The 12,741-nt window shown below is 42.0% G+C and overlaps 1 protein-coding gene and 1 long non-coding RNA gene across 2 annotated transcripts in view; one reads left to right on the plus strand and one right to left on the minus strand.

Annotated features, from left to right (window-relative positions):
* LOC311595538 overlaps window positions 1-3,696 on the minus strand; it is a 5,373-nt gene extending 1,677 nt beyond the window's left edge. Inside the window, exons 1-2 of the long non-coding RNA XR_014778480.1 lie at window positions 2,777-3,696; window positions 1-935 (exon numbers count right to left, since the gene is read on the minus strand). The exon at window positions 1-935 is cut by the window's left edge and continues 1,677 nt beyond it. This is a non-coding gene — a long non-coding RNA (uncharacterized lncRNA). The remainder of the gene's footprint in view (window positions 936-2,776) is intronic.
* Window positions 1-12,741, plus strand: part of LOC311596880 (uncharacterized protein) — a 42,672-nt gene that overhangs the window by 6,932 nt on the left and 22,999 nt on the right. The window lies entirely within an intron of this gene.

Consider the following 12,741-nt stretch of genomic DNA (forward strand, 5'->3'; position numbering starts at 1 on the left):
CAGAGGTTTCCTAGGTGTGCATGGTGTTGTGTAGGTGGATAGGGCAGAGTCTACATCTCTTGACATAACCCATTTGTCTGGAAACAGATTAAGTTATTCTTTGATGTCGTTTTGTGTGTGGGCTTGCCTGAAACCACAAGAGGCCATGAGTTGTCTGCCCATCTTTCTGATCCCCATCTCTAAAGAGACCTCTAGAGCATGGGGTGTCTCTTGAAGAGAGATCACTAGAAACTGGAGAGTCAGAAGTATGAGTGTAGGAGTCACTGTGAGTTATATTTATCCGAGTTGTGAAGTCCATGTTTATTTAAACTGTATACACATACAATCCAAGGGAACATTGGTCAAGGTCACTTATTTCTTGGTGGAGTTTCCCTAGCTCTTCTGAGGAAGATGAGTATATTTTTAGGATTATGTTTTTGGATTTTTCTCTTTATCCCTCATTCTTTCCCAAATACGCACACATTCTATATTGAAATAGCTTTGTGGTAAGTACAGAAGTCACATGGTACCAATATGTACTGTTTGTTCACTTTGCTTTTTAAAAAACTATTTTATTTATGTTTCTTATGTCTCTTTCTCCCTTCTCCACCACAATCCCTTCCAACACCCTAACACCACATAGGAGAGAGAAGGTTAGTGGGTAGGAGGGGCGAAGTTTTCCTTAGCTACTTCCTGCTGTTCAGGGTCATTGGGTTTCTTTAGGCAACTCCAGTCTTTATTTCAGGACATCTTCACCTTCTGATTCTCATTACAATGCATCCACGGCAACCAGGGGCAGTTGGGGAGTGGGGCACCAGCAGCCTTCTTTTTTCGTGGAGCTCCCCAACATTTTCTGGGCCCAGGCATTTATCCCCTCTCCAGAGTCCTCAGACTTACTCTATAGCTGGCGAAGAATAGTTTGCAGTTGTGCACAATCTGAACCAGATTTAATCACACTTGGGATTAAAACAAAGACATGTTTACATATAATAAACCAAAACTTCCCAAACAGCGTACTATTTCTTCATAATCCTATTGAGAATTCTGAGGGTTCCACCCCCCACCCCCTGTGGCATATAGTTTTAGATCAGCTGTCCTGTTATAAGTTCTGAGGAATTTCCTTATTTCCTTTGGATTGAATTGAATTTATGTTATAAATTGAACATAACCAACATCTTTTTTTTTTCTGAAACGACTTCATTTAAATTGTGTGTAGAACTGAAACTGATGTAAAATTATGTTCAAAGCCATAGAAAGAGGACCTCAGTGACACAGAATATATTGTTATGGTCACATAAAAGCTGTTCCACTAAGTATAATTTATTTGAGAAGACAAAAAATGAAAATAAAATATGGTCCAGAATTTAACAATGGATCTGAATATGACACAGGATTGTGTATTAGCATATAAAATAAACTCTGATAGCAGTATGTTGTGATTTTCCACAGATATCAGTTAAAATTAGTTAAAACCATACTGCACTGTTATAGTTGATGTGAAATTGTACATATTTAGTGTATCTGTTATGCTGCATTTGGACATATTACCTGCATCCACACAACCCCATTACCAAAATCCATTCAGTAAATCATGCTCTCCACATATCCTCATTCTGTCTATGTGTATGTGTGATGACAGTACACAGAGTTCTCATGAAATGACGGAATCGCATGGATCACTGCAGTCTTCTCAGTATATTTTCCACGTACTTGAAAGTAGTTTTAAGAATCAGAATTCTCGTGCTCGTTGCAGTTATATTTACGGTGGCCTAAATTATAAAATAACCTACATGCTCATTCTTTTTATGACAGGTTGGATGCTAAATGAATGATGACAATAGCAATGGATTATATACTTATAAATAGCAAAGATTATATTCTTATAAAGGACTCTCACAGTCAATGCTGCCTTGTTCATGAAACAGCATGTAATTACAGCTTAGGCAGTGTCAACCAACCCACTTCTTTTTCCCTTGCGATTTTAATCTTTAATACAACCTCATTTGTCAGGTGGACGTGAGAGCTTCAGCCGTCTTGTCCATAATACAGGTAGCAAAATAAAATGAAGGGCAGAAAGAGCACAGAATCTAGTGGAAACAATCCCCTTCAAAAGGTTTTTTAAATATTTTTAGTTGGCATGTGGAGAAAAAAATTAAATATCAAGCTTTTTGTAGTAAGTTGCTATAGAGATGAGAAGCAAATGTGCTATTATAGTGTGAAAAGGTAGAAATTTGCTTTATGTCGATGGTATGAGAGCTTTCTGCCAATGAGTCATACTGCATGAAGAAGTAAAAATGGGTTTAAGAAACAGTCTGAATAGTTTTGTTTGAGTATACATAATTACAATACATTATAGTTCAACCAAAATGTAATAGTCTTAGACAAATGACAAATCTCTTTGTTTTCTTCTGATCAAATTACCTACCGTAGATGGTAACACTTATTTTGCTTTCGAGAATGTGTTTAAACATTTAAGTTTTTTATATCAGTTTGTATATGTTTAATATATGGTATATGTTTAACATTTAACTAATGTAGCAGTACTGTATAACATTACATATGTACTTCTGATTAGTTACTCAAGCATTAGTTTGCCTTAAAGAGAAGCAAGAGCACTTTTTTTTTTTTAATTAATGGAACAGGAACCTCTGTAATTCCACAATGCAAACTTCTGACAATCACCCATGTTTGTTTCCTGCATGATATATATTTCACATTGCTAAGAGCAAAGCTTCTATTTCATATATCTAGCAGGGCCCAAGGATAAGCTTGTCAGAAACCCCTGTGTGATGCTCACCATCAACACCCACAGAACAAGAACTGTATCTGTCAGCGTCGTGCTTTTTCTGTCTTCACTATTTCACTTCTCTTTGTTCATTATTGCTTCCACTCCCTGCATTTCCATTTAGGAAAAAAAAAAATTGAATTAATGTTTTTAAGTTGAAATAGAGTCTTCTCTCATACAATATCTTCTGACCACTATTTCCCATCTATCCACTACTCCTAAGACCAGCCTACCTCTCCTTTTCCCCAGATCCACTCCTCCTCCTCTGTTTCCACTTAAGAAAAGAGAGGACACGCAAACAAGATTTTAAAAAAAGGCAAGGCAATCGACCTCATATTGAGGCTGGACAAGGCAATTCTTAGGAGTAAAGTGTTTCAAAATCAGGTGAAGCCACTATGGACATAGGTGAGCCGAGTATCCTGCTCTCACTGTCTGGAGTCCCACGAAAACACCAAGCTGACAGCCCGTAACGTATCAGCAGAGGACATGGCACAGACCCATACACAAACCATGCTTGCTATGTAAGTCTCTGTGAGGTTCCTGGCCATGGCAGTGCATGGCATGGGCTCCCTCTCATGACATGGGCCTCAAGTTAAATCAGGCATTGGTTAGTCTCTCAAAGAAGATTGGTGTCACCGTGCCCCTGCACATCTTGCAGGCAGGACATATTATAGGTGGAGGGGTTTTTTTAGTAGTGTTTGTATCCAGGTTTTTCTTTCTGTAGCCTGTACACTACTTTCTTGCCCACAAGAGGCTAGAATATAGGGATGAAGTCACCAAGCCTGCACCTGCTTGACCTCTCTACATTCAGTGAGCTGCATGGAAACTGTCCTCAGCGATGCAGCCCTCTTGTCCATGGATGGCCAGTTCAGATTCTGTATTCTCCATGATTACGAATCCTTACTAAGATCATCCTCATATATTCCAGGAAGTTACCAGTATACTAGCTTTCTACACTGACCCTCAGTTGCCAGTATACTAGCTTTCTACACTGACCCTTAGTTACCAGTATACTAGCTTTCTACACTGACCCTCAGTTGCCAGTATACTAGCTTTCTACACTGACCCTCAGTTACCAGTATACTAGCTTTCTACACTGACCCTCAGTTACCAGTATACTAGCTTTCTACACTGACCCTCAGTTGCCAGTATACTAGCTTTCTACACTGACCCTCAGTTACCAGTATACTAGCTTTCTACACTGACCCTCAGTTGCCAGTATACTAGCTTTCTACACTGACCCTCAGTTACCAGTATACTAACTTTCTACACTGACCCCCAGTTGCCAGTATACTAGCTTTCTACACTGACCCTCAGTTACCAGTATACTAACTTTCTACACTGACCCTCAGTTACCAGTATACTAGCTTTCTACACTGACCCTCAGTTACCAGTATACTAACTTTCTACACTGACCCCCAGTTACCAGTATACTAGCTTTCTACACTGACCCCCAGTTACCAGTATACTAGCTTTCTACACTGACCCCCAGTTACCAGTATACTAGCTTTCTACACTGACCCTCAGTTGCCAGTATACTAGCTTTCTACACTGACCCCAGTTACCAGTATACTAGCTTTCTACACTGACCCTTAGTTACCAGTATACTAGCTTTCTACACTGACCCTCAGTTGCCAGTATACTAGCTTTCTACACTGACCCCCAGTTACCAGTATACTAGCTTTCTACACTGACCCCAGTTACCAGTATACTAGCTTTCTACACTGACCCCCAGTTACCAGTATACTAGCTTTCTACACTGACCCTCAGTTACCAGTATACTAGCTTTCTACACTGACCCCCAGTTGCCAGTATACTAACTTTCTACACTGACCCTCAGTTACCAGTATACTAGCTTTCTACACTGACCCTCAGTTACCAGTATACTAGCTTTCTACACTGACCCCCAGTTACCAGTATACTAGCTTTCTACACTGACCCTCAGTTACCAGTATACTAACTTTCTACACTGACCCTCAGTTGCCAGTATACTAGCTTTCTACACTGACCCCAGTTACCAGTGTACTAGCTTTCTACACTGACCCTCAGTTACCAGTATACTAGCTTTCTACACTGACCCTCAGTTACCAGTATACTAGCTTTCTACACTGACCCTCAGTTGCCAGTATACTAGCTTTCTACACTGACCCTCAGTTACCAGTATACTAACTTTCTACACTGACCCCAGTTACCAGTATACTAGCTTTCTACACTGACCCTCAGTTACCAGTATACTAACTTTCTACACTGACCCCCAGTTACCAGTATACTAGCTTTCTACACTGACCCTCAGTTACCAGTATACTAACTTTCTACACTGACCCCAGTTACCAGTATACTAGCTTTCTACACTGACCCTCAGTTACCAGTATACTAGCTTTCTACACTGACCCTCAGTTACCAGTATACTAACTTTCTACACTGACCCTCAGTTACCAGTATACTAGCTTTCTACACTGACCCTCAGTTACCAGTATACTAACTTTCTACACTGACCCCAGTTACCAGTGTACTAGCTTTCTACACTGACCCTCAGTTACCAGTATACTAGCTTTCTACACTGACCCTCAGTTACCAGTATACTAACTTTCTACACTGACCCTCAGTTACCAGTATACTAGCTTTCTACACTGACCCTCAGTTACCAGTATACTAACTTTCTACACTGACCCCCAGTTACCAGTATACTAGCTTTCTACACTGACCCTCAGTTGCCAGTATACTAACTTTCTACACTGACCCTCAGTTACCAGTATACTAGCTTTCTACACTGACCCTCAGTTACCAGTATACTAGCTTTCTACACTGACCCCCAGTTACCAGTATACTAGCTTTCTACACTGACCCCCAGTTACCAGTATACTAGCTTTCTACACTGACCCTCAGTTACCAGTATACTAGCTTTCTACACTGACCCCCAGTTACCAGTATACTAGCTTTCTACACTGACCCCAGTTACCAGTATACTAGCTTTCTACACTGACCCCAGTTACCAGTATACTAGCTTTCTACACTGACCCTCAGTTACCAGTATACTAGCTTTCTACACTGACCCTCAGTTGCCAGTATACTAGCTTTCTACACTGACCCCCAGTTACCAGTATACTAGCTTTCTACACTGACCCCCAGTTACCAGTATACTAGCTTTCTACACTGACCCCAGTTACCAGTATACTAGCTTTCTACACTGACCCCCAGTTACCAGTATACTAGCTTTCTACACTGACCCCAGTTACCAGTATACTAGCTTTCTACACTGACCCCCCAGTTACCAGTATACTAACTTTCTACACTGACCCCAGTTACCAGTATACTAGCTTTCTACACTGACCCTCAGTTACCAGTATACTAGCTTTCTACACTGACCCTCAGTTACCAGTATACTAGCTTTCTACACTGACCCCCAGTTACCAGTATACTAGCTTTCTACACTGACCCCCAGTTACCAGTATACTAACTTTCTACACTGACCCCAGTTACCAGTATACTAGCTTTCTACACTGACCCTCAGTTACCAGTATACTAGCTTTCTACACTGACCCTCAGTTACCAGTATACTAACTTTCTACACTGACCCCAGTTACCAGTATACTAACTTTCTACACTGACCCTCAGTTACCAGTATACTAGCTTTCTACACTGACCCCAGTTACCAGTATACTAGCTTTCTACACTGACCCCCAGTTACGAGTATACTAGCTTTCTACACTGACCCCAGTTACCAGTATACTAGCTTTCTACACTGACCCCCAGTTACGAGTATACTAGCTTTCTACACTGACCCCAGTTACCAGTATACTAGCTTTCTACACTGACCCCCAGTTACCAGTATACTAGCTTTCTACACTGACCCCCAGTTACGAGTATACTAGCTTTCTACACTGACCCCAGTTACCAGTATACTAGCTTTCTACACTGACCCCCAGTTACGAGTATACTAGCTTTCTACACTGACCCCAGTTACCAGTATACTAGCTTTCTACACTGACCCTCAGTTACCAGTATACTAGCTTTCTACACTGACCCCAGTTACCAGTATACTAACTTTCTACACTGACCCTTAGTTACCAGTATACTAGCTTTCTACACTGACCCCAGTTACCAGTATACTAGCTTTCTACACTGACCCTCAGTTGCCAGTATACTAGCTTTCTACACTAACCCTCAGTTGCCAGTATACTAGCTTTCTACACTGACCCCCAGTTACCAGTATACTAGCTTTCTACACTGACCCTCAGTTACCAGTATACTAGCTTTCTACACTGACCCTCAGTTACCAGTATACTAGCTTTCTACACTGACCCTCAGTTACCAGTATACTAGCTTTCTACACTGACCCTCAGTTACCAGTATACTAGCTTTCTACACTGACCCTCAGTTACCAGTATACTAGCTTTCTACACTGACCCTCAGTTACCAGTATACTAGCTTTCTACACTGACCCTCAGTTACCAGTATACTAGCTTTCTACACTGACCCCCAGTTACCAGTATACTAGCTTTCTACACTGACCCTCAGTTACCAGTATACTAACTTTCTACACTGACCCCAGTTACCAGTATACTAGCTTTCTACACTGACCCCCAGTTACCAGTATACTAGCTTTCTACACTGACCCCAGTTACCAGTATACTAGCTTTCTACACTGACCCTCAGTTGCCAGTATACTAACTTTCTACACTGACCCCAGTTACCAGTATACTAGCTTTCTACACTGACCCTCAGTTACCAGTATACTAGCTTTCTACACTGACCCCCAGTTACCAGTATACTAGCTTTCTACACTGACCCTCAGTTGCCAGTATACTAGCTTTCTACACTGACCCCCAGTTACCAGTATACTAGCTTTCTACACTGACCCTCAGTTACCAGTATACTAGCTTTCTACACTGACCCCCAGTTACCAGTATACTAGCTTTCTACACTGACCCCCAGTTACCAGTATACTAGCTTGCTACACTGACCCCCAGTTACCAGTATACTAGCTTTCTACACTGACCCTCAGTTGCCAGTATACTAGCTTTCTACACTGACCCCCAGTTACCAGTATACTAGCTTTCTACACTGACCCTCCGTTGCCAGTATACTAACTTTCTACACTGACCCTCAGTTCCCAGTATACTAACTTTCTACACTGACCCCAGTTACCAGTATACTAGCTTTCTACACTGGCCCCAGTTACCAGTATACTAGCTTTCTACACTGACCCCAGTTACCAGTATACTAGCTTTCTACACTGACCCCAGTTACCAGTATACTAGCTTTCTACACTGACCCCCCAGTTACCAGTATACTAACTTTCTACACTGACCCCAGTTACCAGTATACTAACTTTCTACACTGACACTCAGTTACCAGTATACTAGCTTTCTACACTGACCCCCAGTTACCAGTATACTAGCTTTCTACACTGACCCCCAGTTACCAGTATACTAGCTTTCTACACTGACCCCCAGTTACCAGTATACTAGCTTTCTACACTGACCCCCAGTTACCAGTATACTAGCTTTCTACACTGACCCTCAGTTACCAGTATACTAGCTTTCTACACTGACCCCAGTTACCAGTATACTAGCTTTCTACACTGACCCTCAGTTACCAGTATACTAGCTTTCTACACTGACCCCAGTTACCAGTATACTAGCTTTCTACACTGACCCCAGTTACCAGTATACTAGCTTTCTACACTGACCCCCAGTTACCAGTATACTAGCTTTCTACACTGACCCCAGTTACCAGTATACTAGCTTTCTACACTGACCCCCAGTTACCAGTATACTAGCTTTCTACACTGACCCCAGTTACCAGTATACTAACTTTCTACACTGACCCTTAGTTACCAGTATACTAGCTTTCTACACTGACCCCAGTTACCAGTATACTAGCTTTCTACACTGACCCTCAGTTGCCAGTATACTAGCTTTCTACACTAACCCTCAGTTGCCAGTATACTAGCTTTCTACACTGACCCTCAGTTGCCAGTATACTAGCTTTCTACACTAACCCTCAGTTGCCAGTATACTAGCTTTCTACACTGACCCCCAGTTACCAGTATACTACCTTTCTACACTAACCCTCAGTTACCAGTATACTAGCTTTCTACACTGACCCCCCAGTTACCAGTATACTAACTTTCTACACTGACCCCAGTTACCAGTATACTAGCTTTCTACACTGACCCTCAGTTACCAGTATACTAGCTTTCTACACTGACCCCAGTTACCAGTATACTAGCTTTCTACACTGACCCCCAGTTGCCAGTATACTAGCTTTCTACACTGACCCCAGTTACCAGTATACTAGCTTTCTACACTGACCCCAGTTACCAGTATACTAGCTTTCTACACTGACCCTCAGTTACCAGTATACTAGCTTTCTACACTGACCCCCAGTTACCAGTATACTAGCTTTCTACACTGACCCTCAGTTACCAGTATACTAGCTTTCTACACTGACCCTCAGTTGCCAGTATACTAGCTTTCTACACTGACCCCCAGTTACCAGTATACTAGCTTTCTACACTGACCCTCAGTTGCCAGTATACTAACTTTCTACACTGACCCTCAGTTCCCAGTATACTAACTTTCTACACTGACCCCAGTTACCAGTATACTAGCTTTCTACACTGGCCCCAGTTACCAGTATACTAGCTTTCTACACTGACCCCAGTTACCAGTATACTAGCTTTCTACACTGACCCCAGTTACCAGTATACTAGCTTTCTACACTGACCCCCCAGTTACCAGTATACTAACTTTCTACACTGACCCCAGTTACCAGTATACTAACTTTCTACACTGACCCTCAGTTACCAGTATACTAGCTTTCTACACTGACCCCCAGTTACCAGTATACTAGCTTTCTACACTGACCCCCAGTTACCAGTATACTAGCTTTCTACACTGACCCCCAGTTACCAGTATACTAGCTTTCTACACTGACCCCCAGTTACCAGTATACTAGCTTTCTACACTGACCCTCAGTTACCAGTATACTAGCTTTCTACACTGACCCCAGTTACCAGTATACTAGCTTTCTACACTGACCCTCAGTTGCCAGTATACTAGCTTTCTACACTGACCCCCAGTTACCAGTATACTAGCTTTCTACACTGACCCCCCAGTTACCAGTATACTAGCTTTCTACACTGACCCCCAGTTACCAGTATACTAGCTTTCTACACTGACCCCAGTTACCAGTATACTAGCTTTCTACACTGACCCCCAGTTACCAGTATACTAGCTTTCTACACTGACCCCAGTTACCAGTATACTAACTTTCTACACTGACCCTTAGTTACCAGTATACTAGCTTTCTACACTGACCCCAGTTACCAGTATACTAGCTTTCTACACTGACCCTCAGTTGCCAGTATACTAGCTTTCTACACTAACCCTCAGTTGCCAGTATACTAGCTTTCTACACTGACCCTCAGTTGCCAGTATACTAGCTTTCTACACTAACCCTCAGTTGCCAGTATACTAGCTTTCTACACTGACCCCCAGTTACCAGTATACTAGCTTTCTACACTAACCCTCAGTTACCAGTATACTAGCTTTCTACACTGACCCCCCAGTTACCAGTATACTAACTTTCTACACTGACCCCAGTTACCAGTATACTAGCTTTCTACACTGACCCTCAGTTACCAGTATACTAGCTTTCTACACTGACCCCAGTTACCAGTATACTAGCTTTCTACACTGACCCCCAGTTGCCAGTATACTAGCTTTCTACACTGACCCCAGTTACCAGTATACTAGCTTTCTACACTGACCCCACTTACCAGTATACTAGCTTTCTACACTGACCCTCAGTTACCAGTATACTAGCTTTCTACACTGACCCCCAGTTACCAGTATACTAGCTTTCTACACTGACCCTCAGTTACCAGTATACTAGCTTTCTACACTGACCCCCAGTTACCAGTATACTAGCTTTCTACACTGACCCTCAGTTGCCAGTATACTAGCTTTCTACACTGACCCTCAGTTACCAGTATACTAGCTTTCTACACTGACCCTCAGTTACCAGTATACTAGCTTTCTACACTGACCCTCAGTTACCAGTATACTAGCTTTCTACACTGACCCTCAGTTACCAGTATACTAGCTTTCTACACTGACCCCCAGTTACCAGTATACTAGCTTTCTACACTGACCCTCAGTTGCCAGTATACTAGCTTTCTACACTGACCCCCAGTTACGAGTATACTAGCTTTCTACACTGACCCTCAGTTGCCAGTATACTAGCTTTCTACACTAACCCTCAGTTGCCAGTATACTAGCTTTCTACACTGACCCTCAGTTACCAGTATACTAGCTTTCTACACTGACCCTCAGTTACCAGTATACTAGCTTTCTACACTGACCCTCAGTTACCAGTATACTAGCTTTCTACACTGACCCTCAGTTACCAGTATACTAGCTTTCTACACTGACCCCCAGTTACCAGTATACTAGCTTTCTACACTGACCCTCAGTTACCAGTATACTAACTTTCTACACTGACCCCAGTTACCAGTATACTAGCTTTCTACACTGACCCCCAGTTACCAGTATACTAGCTTTCTACACTGACCCCAGTTACCAGTATACTAACTTTCTACACTGACCCTTAGTTACCAGTATACTAGCTTTCTACACTGACCCCCAGTTACCAGTATACTAGCTTTCTACACTGACCCTCAGTTACCAGTATACTAACTTTCTACACTGACCCCAGTTACCAGTATACTAACTTTCTACACTGACCCTTAGTTACCAGTATACTAGCTTTCTACACTGACCCTCAGTTACCAGTATACTAGCTTTCTACACTGACCCCCAGTTACCAGTATACTAGCTTTCTACACTAACCCTCAGTTGCCAGTATACTAGCTTTCTACACTGACCCTCAGTTACCAGTATACTAACTTTCTACACTGACCCCCAGTTACCAGTATACTAGCTTTCTACACTGACCCCCAGTTACCAGTATACTAACTTTCTACACTGACCCTCAGTTACCAGTATACTAGCTTTCTACACTGACCCTCAGTTACCAGTATACTAGCTTTCTACACTGACCCCCAAATGCCTCCTAATTCCAACTGTTGCTCCCTGCACTGCACTCTTTGCCTCCACCCCACCTAGATGATTCCTCCCTCTCCTGTGTACATTCACCCCCAGAATCTTTTCTATTTTTCTCTTTCCCTTTCCCTCTAGCCTTCCTCTTTACCTATCCTCTCTGCGTCTTTATCTACTAGCTGATATCCACTTAGAAGTGAATGTATGCCACATTTCTGTTCCGGGTCTTGGTTTCCTCACTCAGGGTGATTTTTGTTCCAGTTGCATCTATTTTCCTATAAATTCCGTGATGTCATTTTTAACAGCTCGGTATCCATTGTGTAAATGTACCAGGTTTTCTTTATCTATTCTTCAGTTGAGAGAAATCTAGCTTGTTTCCAGTTCCTGCCCAATAGGAGTAAAGCCACTATGGACATAGGTGAGCTGAGGATCCTTGTGGTAGGATGGAATGTCTTTTGGATATATGCCTAAAAATCATGTAGCTGGGTCCTGAGATAGACTGATTCCCAGTTTTCTGAGGAATCACAATATTGATTTCCATAGTGGCTGTATTAGTTTGCACCCCCACCAGCAATGGAGCAGTGTTCCGTTTTCTTCACATACTTGCTAGAATGAGCTGTTACTTGTATTATTGATCTTTGCCATTATGACATTTGTAAGATGGAATCTCAAAGTAATTTTCATTTGCATTTCTGTGATGGTTAAGGATGTTGAATGTTTCTTTAAGTGTTTCACAGCTGTTTGAAATTCCTATACTGAGAATTTTCTGTTTAGATCTGTACCCCATTTTTAATTGAATTGCTTTGATCTTGGAACATCTACTTTCTTGAGTTCTCTGTACATTTTGAGTATTAGGCCTGTACTGTTGGTTGAGTTGTTAAAAATCTTTTCCCATTCTTTAGGGTGTCT

The sequence above is a fragment of the Acomys minous genome, assembly GCF_964271855.1.
Source record: "Acomys minous genome assembly, chromosome: 4".
Lineage (NCBI taxonomy): Eukaryota > Metazoa > Chordata > Mammalia > Rodentia > Muridae > Acomys > Acomys minous.